The sequence below is a fragment of the Cyprinodon tularosa genome, unplaced genomic scaffold (assembly GCF_016077235.1).
Source record: "Cyprinodon tularosa strain WSP-4 unplaced genomic scaffold, ASM1607723v1 ctg982, whole genome shotgun sequence".
NCBI classification, from domain to species: Eukaryota; Metazoa; Chordata; class Actinopteri; order Cyprinodontiformes; family Cyprinodontidae; genus Cyprinodon; species Cyprinodon tularosa.
In genome coordinates, this window is record NW_024039765.1 from 1 (window position 1) to 10439 (window position 10439).

Consider the following 10439-nt stretch of genomic DNA (forward strand, 5'->3'; position numbering starts at 1 on the left):
GTACTCAAAGAAATACAGTGTTCTTAAAAGCCTTAAGAGACAGGTATTACAATATTTGAAATTATGACTATATTTAGCACTGTTTCATGTTTGAAGTTTTACTAATACTAACTTGTTTATTGAAATTTACTTTCAGAACATCATGATGGACAACCGAACACAGGGCATTATGGAGAAAAGCCAATGGGACCTTAAACATATCCGTTTCCCTTCCGGAAGGATGAACAGATTGGATGACTTTGTTGTTCGCTATCAGCACACACACACAGCACTTTTGAAAGAGTATGAGGACTCAAAAAAAGAACTCCAAGAGAAGGTAAAGTACTTAAATATGGAGTTTTTGGGCAATGCAAAAACATTCATAAAACATCTATGATGAATACTGTTACATATAATTAAAGGGTATAATATGTCTTAACCCCTCCCCAGCCTAATTCTACTGTTATGAGGGGTGAAACTTCAGTATACAATTGTATGTGAATTGGCAATAGTCAATTAATTTTTGCTTCCTAGGTAGAAACAATTGAGTGCTGAAATACATAATTTCTCAACAGTTAACATGTCATACTTCAAACATTTAGTTGTTTACATGTTATAAAGGAAATGGGGTTTTAGTGTATAAATATACCTGAAAAGCATCTGCGTAGTCAGATCACAGAAATAACATTTGATTGTATTTGTAATAATGCAAATAAAAACATAAGTGTTGTTAATTTTATTGTGAAATAATCTCATTTTTTATTATAACAAATGTTGTGATAACATTTAATGAAAATGACAGTATTGACTACATCAAAATAGTTTTTTTCATGCTCTTTATCCAAATATTGACAGTTATTACTAGATCAATAACAAATACATATGTGTTTGAAATATTAAAGATCTCTTTCCTTATAGTATTATTAGTTTCTCATAACATTTTCATAACAAAAGTACTGTAGGTTTTTTTGGAGGACATGTTATATAAAATATGATATATGAGAAAAAAAATGTTAACGGATAAATGTTTTAGACCATAAGTAATGCATGCATAATAAATTGTCATGCAATGCTCACATGAAATGTTTACGTCAGTCTAAGATGGATAAATTAGTTATTGCACTTATCAAAGTACTGTGTATGCTCCCCTGACAAATGACTTCATTTTATTGCACATTTGAAGTTACAAATTCCACAGGAGGAATCTGTGAATATGTTTTTTATGTTAAGAAAAATATAAGTATTGTTATGTATTTCTTAGATATGTTTATGACTGTTAAATGATTTTAAATTACAAAGGCATTATTTTGAAAATTTATTTTAATGACAGATTTATACATTTAAAAACAAAAGTGTATTTGAACCTGTATCTGCAGTTATTTCGAGTGAGAAAAGAGAAGTGGAAGGATCGAAAGTTGAGGAAGAAGGGAAGATATGTATCAGCTATACGGAAGTCATTCCCCTATCAAAAAGTAACAAAAAAGGTATGATTACTTAAAACAAGAAACTTATGATATGTAACTCCTCAAGGACTTTACCTCAAAGGTAAACATTTTGCATATGTGCATTTGTAATGGAATGATTTGTTAGTTTTGAGTATGGACAACAATATAAGTACTTGATCCACATAAGACCACATTAAAAATAAAATTGTGTTGCATTTATATATGATGTAGTTTGTGTGTTCAAATTACATTAAGGATATTTATTGATTTAAAGTTATAATACTGAAATGTTTTGTTCTATTACTACGAAGTGCAATCACAGAGTTGTTACACAATCTAGTCAATGAAAATTGTGTTTGTGCTTAATGCTTAAATAAACATACATTTTCTCTGTTATGGCAGAAAGGAAGCATGACAGTACTGTCAGCTGAAAACATGTTGGTTATTGGCGACAAAGGACATGAACACAATAATCAGACAGTAGGAAGCCAAAGTTCAATGCAGGTAGGCATATGGGAAATCTTTTCCTTTTTTAAGGTATTTTAAAAGGTGCCAATTACAAAAGACATAGTGGGCATAAACAACAATGTGGAACTGGTGTTAATGATGCCTAAACTAACGGCCATGTCCCACAGTAAGAAGTGCTGTAAAAGATGAAAGCCATATTTTTTTTTTTTAAAGTCAGTGTTGTTTGATGGATGCATTGCTATTTTGTAGTATCTGTTGTTAACATGTGCCTACCTAAAATTTCATGAAACAGCTGGACTCTTTGTGGAAGAAGAAAGATACAGAGCTAGTTGTTTCTGTGCTTCCAACACAAAGCAAAGGAAACTGCATCGTTATCCACCACACTGAGCTGAGGACATTAAGGCCACACCAGTGGCTGACTGGCGAGGTAATGGAAGTAGACAATTATATTGTTATATATAGTTAAACATCTCATAAAAATTGTACATTTTAAATACAAACGAAATACATAAATTATTATAGTTAGTACTTTTTTTGTATTGAGTATTATCACAATAGAGCTAGGAGCAATGTATTATTTTAAATGGACACTAATGCTTCAAAAATATTTATGTCCCATGGTCCAAACTTAAGCATATGCCCCTTTCCACAACCATACAAATTTCTTAGATTGACAATTGATAGAATCAACCATAATTAAACATCAACTCTTTAATATAAATGCATTGTAATGTAGAAGTAATTTTTTGGGTTTTTTTAAAAGGTATGTCAGGGTAAATTAGTAGATATATTTTAAAATCTTATTGTCATGATGGGTTTCAGAAAAGCCCAATATGCAGAACACCACGGAAACGGATGAAAAGTTTAACAAGTTTATTGTTCACAAGCACATGGAATAAACACAGGAACTGGTTCAGGCCTGGGGGCTGGTTCACTGGAGTCTGTGTGGATGACAGCTCAGTTAGCTTGGAAGCAGATGAGTTTGAGAGTTTCAGGTTTATACCTTGAGAAGTCCGGGTTTGGCTTTGAGAGAGGAACTGTTGGGTCCAGAGACTGTTTAGTTCAGCAGACTCCAATAACCGCTTCAGCGTCTTACTTCTAGCATGAGGGCAGACCTTGGCTTTGGGTTTCCAGCTCTTAGTCCAGAGCTGCATGGGAATCCAGAGAAGAGTCTTCAGGTTTGGCTCAGAGGGCAGGCTCGGCAGGTTAAGCTCATCCAGAGCTCACAAGGGAAAAACAGGATTCCTGAAAGCAGAGACAAAAAGGATTAGAATCCTATCTGGATTCAAGAGCAACAAAAAGGTTCTCAGAAGATGCTAGGCTCAGGTGCTAACCAAACTGGATTTAACACTGCGGCGTCGAGGCAAGGTCTGAAGGCAGGTTATATACTGTGGATCCTCATAGAGATGCGCCTCAGGTGTGTCGAAGGCTCAGCTCAGGAGGATCCATGGCGGACTCTGCTGGAGAAAGGTGGAACTTCTCCAGCTCCCAACACTTAAATCGGTCTCCGCCAAGTGACGTCAATTGTTTACCTCGGGCGCGGTACACTACGCCTTTTCCACCTAAAATGGCGTCTTAGCAACAAATGTCACGTGACTGGCGGAGACCGATTTTCCTAAATCCGCCCCTGGTTTCAGGCTTATGTTAACTGTAATGACTTATCTTGGACAGGCTGCTATGTAAACAGGCCTTTAGTCCTTCGTTTAGCTATGCTGCGGTTGTTTACACTACGCCTTTTCCACCTAAAATGGCATCTTAGCAACAAAAGTCACGTGACTGACGGAGACCGATTGATTTTCAATATATACAGATATGAGAAGTATAGTTCCAAAACTGTGTGGCATACAATCACACAGCAAAGACAGCATAACACACTAGCAAAATATGTAAACTCATTAAGATAGACCTGTGAGATGTGAAATTTTGGTAAACATATGCAGATTCAACACAGAACCAAAAAGAGACATCACTGACGACAAGGAGGACACTGTGACAATAGTTTTGTTAGTGCGGACAGGACTCTGAAATTATGGACAACAGAGTCTCACATAGCCATCGACTTGCAGTTTGAAAAAGATTGTATTTATCAAATTACTTAAAATCCAATGATATAACATTTACAATTTTTTGGTTTTAGGTAATTGAAGGGCTTTTTCATATCATTGCCAGTCAGAGTGAGATCTAGAGAAGCATTTACATCCTGAACCACTACACTGCTGGAGTGATACTTTTTGGAAACCATTCACAAGTTTCCAGACAAACATTGCCAAAGGTATTTGTAATTGAATTTTGTAATTGTGTAGTTCATATGATATCAGTCACTTGTCAGTAAGTTTTGACATGTCCGCCACAATTATTTGTAACAGGTTACACAGACTATCTGAAATTGTATTATGTTAATTCAATAAAGGCCTGGACTTGTGAAGCTGTTGTGACTACACAGCATCTGCTTTAGCTTGTTCATCAGAGGCTGACTGATATTTGAGATATTTGATATATCATTTGAGAACATCTTCAATGTAACTCGAAGAGAGTTGAATACAACACCTACAGAGACACAGTCTTAAGCATTGAATGCTGCTTCTAGGTTCTATTGAAACTATAAGCTTCATTAAAAAAATCTTGTATGTACGGTAATATTAAAAATCTTCAATTATGTATGTTTAAATACACATTTCTATTCTCTACTACTGATTCAGTATATTATCTAAAGGTAATATTTAGTGGAATAGGTTTTATATGAGCTGCATAAGTATGCAATGTGCATTTCATATGTTTGTATGAGCTGTCCATGTTTTTATGTTTACAAATCTTTTTTTTTAATGAAATGTAAGATAAATACTTTTAATATAAAAAAAAATTAGATGTATTATATAAAATACTGTTTCATAAATACTGATTTATTTAATAAATATTAATGTGTGCAATGTAATGTTTTTTAAGTTGTATTATAAAATTAAAAAAATATGTCTAATTATTTATTTTTTATTTTACAGGTAAAATTTGAGAATTACAAAGGAATTTTGTCCTTTGTGAACGTCAATGGGAACCATTGGAAGTTTCTTGTAAGCTATGCATAAATATTATCCTACAAAGACATCTGTTTTAGCAAAAATGTCATGTATTAACTTTCATGTTCTTATTAGTACATCAATGCTATAAAACAGACAGTCTGTCTTGTGGACCCAGCTGCCAGCAAACATGAAAAGAAAGAGTCAGACGAAGCTGCAAAAAGGTTTAGGTAAGTGTCATGATGGGTCTCTGTGATTAAACCCACATGCAGAACACCACAGGAGATTGAGTAAAAGTTAAACAGTTTATTTGGAAGCACACACAGAGTAAATGATCAGACAGGTTCTGGTACTGGTCCGGGACTGGTATCACAGAGTAATCTGCAGAGAGGGATTGTTTGGTTAGCCAGATAGCAGTGAAGTCTTGACAGAGTCTTGATTCTGATTTGTACCTGATGAGGTTCAGACTGATCAATGGAGAGAGGGAACCGGTTGGGTCCAGAGACTGTGGATTCAGCAGAGAGCTCAGCAGTGGCAGAGCTTAGCTTCAGCCTAGCGAGATTCAGACCTTGAGTTGTTCTCCTAGTTCTCCCCTGAGAACTAGCTGGGAGATTCAGACTGAGGATCTTCAGGTTTGGCTTCTCTGGGCAGGCAGGCAGGTTTCCAAGCATGAGCTCCTCCAGAGCTACAGACTCAGTCGGGTTTTCCTAGGAGCAGAGAAGACAGAGGCTGGTTAGAATCTGGGTTACTCTCCACAGTAGACAGAGATTCTATGTGCAGGCTGAGGCTCAGGTTTCTGCTAACCAAAACTGGTCAACACTCCGCCGCTGAAGACAGGTCTGGCCGCTGCTTAAGTAGTAGGTCTCCTAATCAGGTGAATCAGCCTCAGGTGTGCAGGAGGCTTCAACTCAGGAGACCCAGGGCGCTCTCTGCTGGAGAAAGGTGGTAGATCTCCAGATCCCAACAGTAAGTCTTTATGTATGGATAGAGGATCGTATGAGGTGCCCCCAGGGACATAAATCAGAATTAACTTGCATATACACATATTAAATTACACTCTTCCATATAATATACTGAAAACCTCACACAAACACTAGTAAAAAGCTCTCACATAAACTAGTGAAAACATTGACCTCTTATATAATCTACTCAAAAGCTCTCATACAAAGTAGTGAGAACTGTTCATATAAACTGGTGAAAAGCTTTACCTTTCATACACACTACTAGAAAGCTTTCATATACACTATTAGAAAGCTCTCATATACACTATTAGAAAGCTCTCATATACACTATTAGAACGCTCTCATATACACTATTAGAACACTCTCATATACAATATTAGAAAACTCTCATATACACTATTAGAAAGCTCTCATATACACTATTAGAACGCTCTCATATACACTATTAGAAAGCTCTCATATACACTATTAGAAAGCTCTCATATACACTATTAGAAAGCTCTCATATACACTATTAGAAAGCTCTCATATACACTATTAGAAAGCTCTCATATACACTATTAGAAAGCTCTCATATACACTATTAGAACGCTCTCATATACACTATTAGAAAGCTCTCATATACACTACTAGAAAGCTCTCATATACACTACTAGAAAGCTCTCATATACACTATTAGAACGCTCTCATATACACTATTAGAAAGCTCTCATATACACTATTAGAACGCTCTCATACACACTATTAGAAAGCTAAAATATATGGTCCCCCTCCTTTAATTTAGGCAAACATTGCTCAAATATCACCGAATCCAGATGGTTTGTTGTTGATGAAGATAGGAATAAACACAGTTTAAGATTTGCAGCTAAATTAATTTGTTTCTATATTATGGAACTGCTATCAGGCACTTCCCATCATCTTATATCAGTAATAAAAAATTATAAATACAAATTTGGTATTTGGTGACTTGACTTTTATTTCTGTCAGGCTGAAGTGAAAAAACTTGGAAAGAGACTGATTCTCTTGGCGTTTAAAATAACAACACAAAACAGCATAAGAAAACCGCATTTATTTTTTTTATTTTACAATTTTGTAAACAACAGCGGCTGATTAAACTAAATGTCTCAACCTTGTATAATTTTACGACTTTTTATTTAACCAAGAAATGATCCGAAAGGCCTGGGAAATGATCAGATCCGCTTATGTGGCTGCAATGCGCGGCGCGCTCCCGACACAGGTGGAACAGATTTTCACATGGGAACAGAATTTCGCACAACACCGGAAAAGGATCTCTGTTGAAGCAAAAACATAAAAAATAAAGTCGAGTAATGCCCATGCTTCTGTGAGTTGTTTAGCGGATAGCTGAGCATGAATCAATAATTTTATTTGATACAATTTCGGCCGGAGATAGCACAAAATGTACGGAGCTAGCCAGAATGCCCTCCGTTTAAAACAACTTCCGGTGTAATGACGGTCCTTCCTGTTTCACTGAAACACCTTCCGTTTCAACTGAAACACCTTCCGTTTCAACTGAAATCCGCTAATAGCTTTTCAGTAGTGTGTATGAGAGCTTTCTAATAGTGTTTATGAGAGCGTTCTAGTAGTGTATATGAGAGCTTTCTAATAGTGTATATGAGAGCGTTCTAATAGTGTTTATGAGAGCGTTCTAATAGTGTTTATGAGAGCTTTCTAATAGTGTATATGAGAGCGTTCTAATAGTGTATATGAGAGCATTCTAGTAGTGTTTATGAGAGCATTCTAATAGTGTATATGAGAGCGTTCTAATAGTGTATATGAGAGCGTTCTAGTAGTGTATATGAGAGCGTTCTAATAGTGTATATGAGAGCTTTCTAATAGTGTATATGAGAGCTTTCTAATAGTGTATATGAGAGCGTTCTAGTAGTGTATATGAGAGCTTTTTAATAGTGTATATGAAAGCTTTCTAGTAGTGTGTATGAAAGGTAAAGCTTTTCACCAGTTTATATGAACAGTTCTCACTACTTTGTATGAGAGCTTTTGAGTAGATTATATAAGAGGTCAATGTTTTCACTAGTTTATGTGAGAGCTTTTTACTAGTGTTTGTGTGAGGTTTTCAGTATATTATATGGAAGAGTGTAATTTAATATGTGTATATGCAAGTTAATTCTGATTTATGTCCCTGGGGGCACCTCATAGGATCGCGATTGTTGTGTGCGCTGCAAGCCTCCCCTCTTACTTGCTTCACACAGAGGTTAATACATTTTGTCATAAATGTTTGTGTTAGTGTTTTTTTAATTGTTTTTTTTTTATTTTTATATTACTGTTTTATTATGTGTAACAAAAGTATTAAATTTTAACAAAAAAAATAATTAAAAAAAAATGACAAAAAGATCAAAAAAGAAATCACACTATTTCTTAGGAAGAGTATTTTGCTGTGAAACTGAGTGAATATTATGTTTATGAATTGCAGCATGCTTACATCGCCCTTTAAAATAGATCTTGACTGTGTATTTCTTTTTTTTATAAAAAAGAAGAAGGCATACCTACTTTAATTAGATCATAATGCTGCTATATTTGACATGTTGTTAAAGCATATCTATATGCCTAAATTTTTAAAAGTAGTATTTTTTAAAGTCATGTCTGAACATTTGTGATGTAACACAGTATTTTCAGTATTTTTGAATGTCATATATGTTATTCGTATGTATTACTAAATTGTCAATGATTTAAAATTGTGTCCTTTTGTTACTAATGACATTGTGAAATTTGTGCAGTGAATACCTAAAAGTCCGAAATTCAGCAATAGGACACGCTGACTGGTTAAAAATGACATGGAAAGGGGACGTGATGGACCATCCTTGTCCGCAGGACGGTCCATTGTGGTAATGGTATGTAAATCTCCAAATAAATTTTGTCAGTTAACAATTACATTTAAATATTGTTTGTTAATGGTGAGAATATTTAGAATATTGTGAAAGTTAACGTATTCAATGCTTTCTTAGATTGCCAAGGAAGTGATGAAGGCTTTTCCTGATCCCCCAACCCTGTCATTTAGTACTTCCACAAGAGACATGGCAAAGGAAAGGAGATCGTTTGCTGAACTTATTCTCTCAGCATCTGGTGTGTGTGTTGATATCAAATGATCCACCCTATTTTTCTGTATTATGTCAGATGTACATCATTACCAACTTCAAACCATTGCCCATTTGAAATTCAGAGTTTGCTGTTATTAATTTTACATTTAACTTGTGTGTGGTCTTAACGTCAGTCACTGTAAGAAGACATGATGACACATTTTATGTAGTATGTGTGTGATATGTAGATTTTTTTAAATTTCACTGTTTTTACAATTATTTCACAGTTAACAATTTTATAAACTGTGTTTAATTTTAGTTTTCGAGACAGGGAACAACTGCTCCCTGTGTTCATTGGCAAAACCTCCTGGAGCGGGGCCTCCAATTACAAAATGGGTGAGACAGTGTGTTGTTGTAATGTCATTTCTGTTGACAAGTCTTCATTTCAGGTGTTTAATTTCTGGACATTTCTTATGTTAAAAGTTGGATATGACACAATTACAATATAGTTTCCAAAATTTTAATTTTTGACAAATGCAATTTTTTTCGGTATTCAATTTTACATCGTCATACATTTCAGCAACAAGGCACATAGAAATGCCTTTTTGATGAAAGGAGCTATACAAATAAAATGTAATTGATTGATTAATTACCTCTTGATCAGTGACTGCTAGAAGTAGACACTGGCCACACCTGGACCATACAAGGATAACTAGGTTAACATAATGGTTTCTTAATAGCTTTCATACTGTAAGAATTTATAATCTTATTAAACTAAACCTGTGTTAGGACAACTAGATGCAACACATAAAGGGTTAAATGCATTTTCAATGCAAAATTATGTCAATTATTAGTAGTGTCCATCCTCAGTGTGAGTACCAAAGTGTGGTAACTTTTCCGACATGAACATTTAAAGTATATGACGATTTTAACATACTTTAAGAAACATGTGCAACGTATTTGTTTTGATTTTGTCATAACATCAAAACGACTTTAATACAGTTGCTTTCAGTCACATGTAAGTTAAATTAATTTTTTACATTGAATATATGAAACTTGAAACAGATGTTTCAATACATATATTAGAAATTAAACTCTTCAAAAACAGTTTTACTCTATTGAAGTTGGTTCAATAGCCGTCTAGTGTTGAGTTCTCAAGATGGTATTTCACATACACCTATGGGTTATACATAGCTTTAGTAATATAATAATAAAAAGAAGAGACATAATAGGTAAGTTGTTTTCATCCTATTGCATACGTTTTTGTTTTGTTTTTTCAGATTTAGTGTGACACTTGTGAAAGGTGGTTCCATGAGGAGTGCCTGGGAACATGGAATGGAATTGTCAGTTGTGTGGTAAGACGTTTATTCATTTTTTTTATTTTTTATTATAAATATGTGTAACATAGAACAACAACTATTTTTGTAAATCACATGCAGGTGACATGAACAAATGCATACAAAATATGCAGCTGAAGATAATTATTTATTTTGATTGTATTTGTTTTTTTTGATGAGAATA

The 10439-nt window shown here is 34.5% G+C and overlaps 1 long non-coding RNA gene across 1 annotated transcript; it reads left to right on the forward strand.

Moving 5' to 3' along the window:
• The first annotated feature begins 5742 nt into the window (after positions 1-5742).
• On the forward strand, positions 5743-8966 carry LOC119777159. Its single transcript, XR_005279881.1, has 3 exons — positions 5743-5869; positions 8619-8732; positions 8847-8966. It is a non-coding gene; the product is annotated as an uncharacterized LOC119777159 (long non-coding RNA).
• The last annotated feature ends 1473 nt before the right edge of the window (positions 8967-10439 follow it).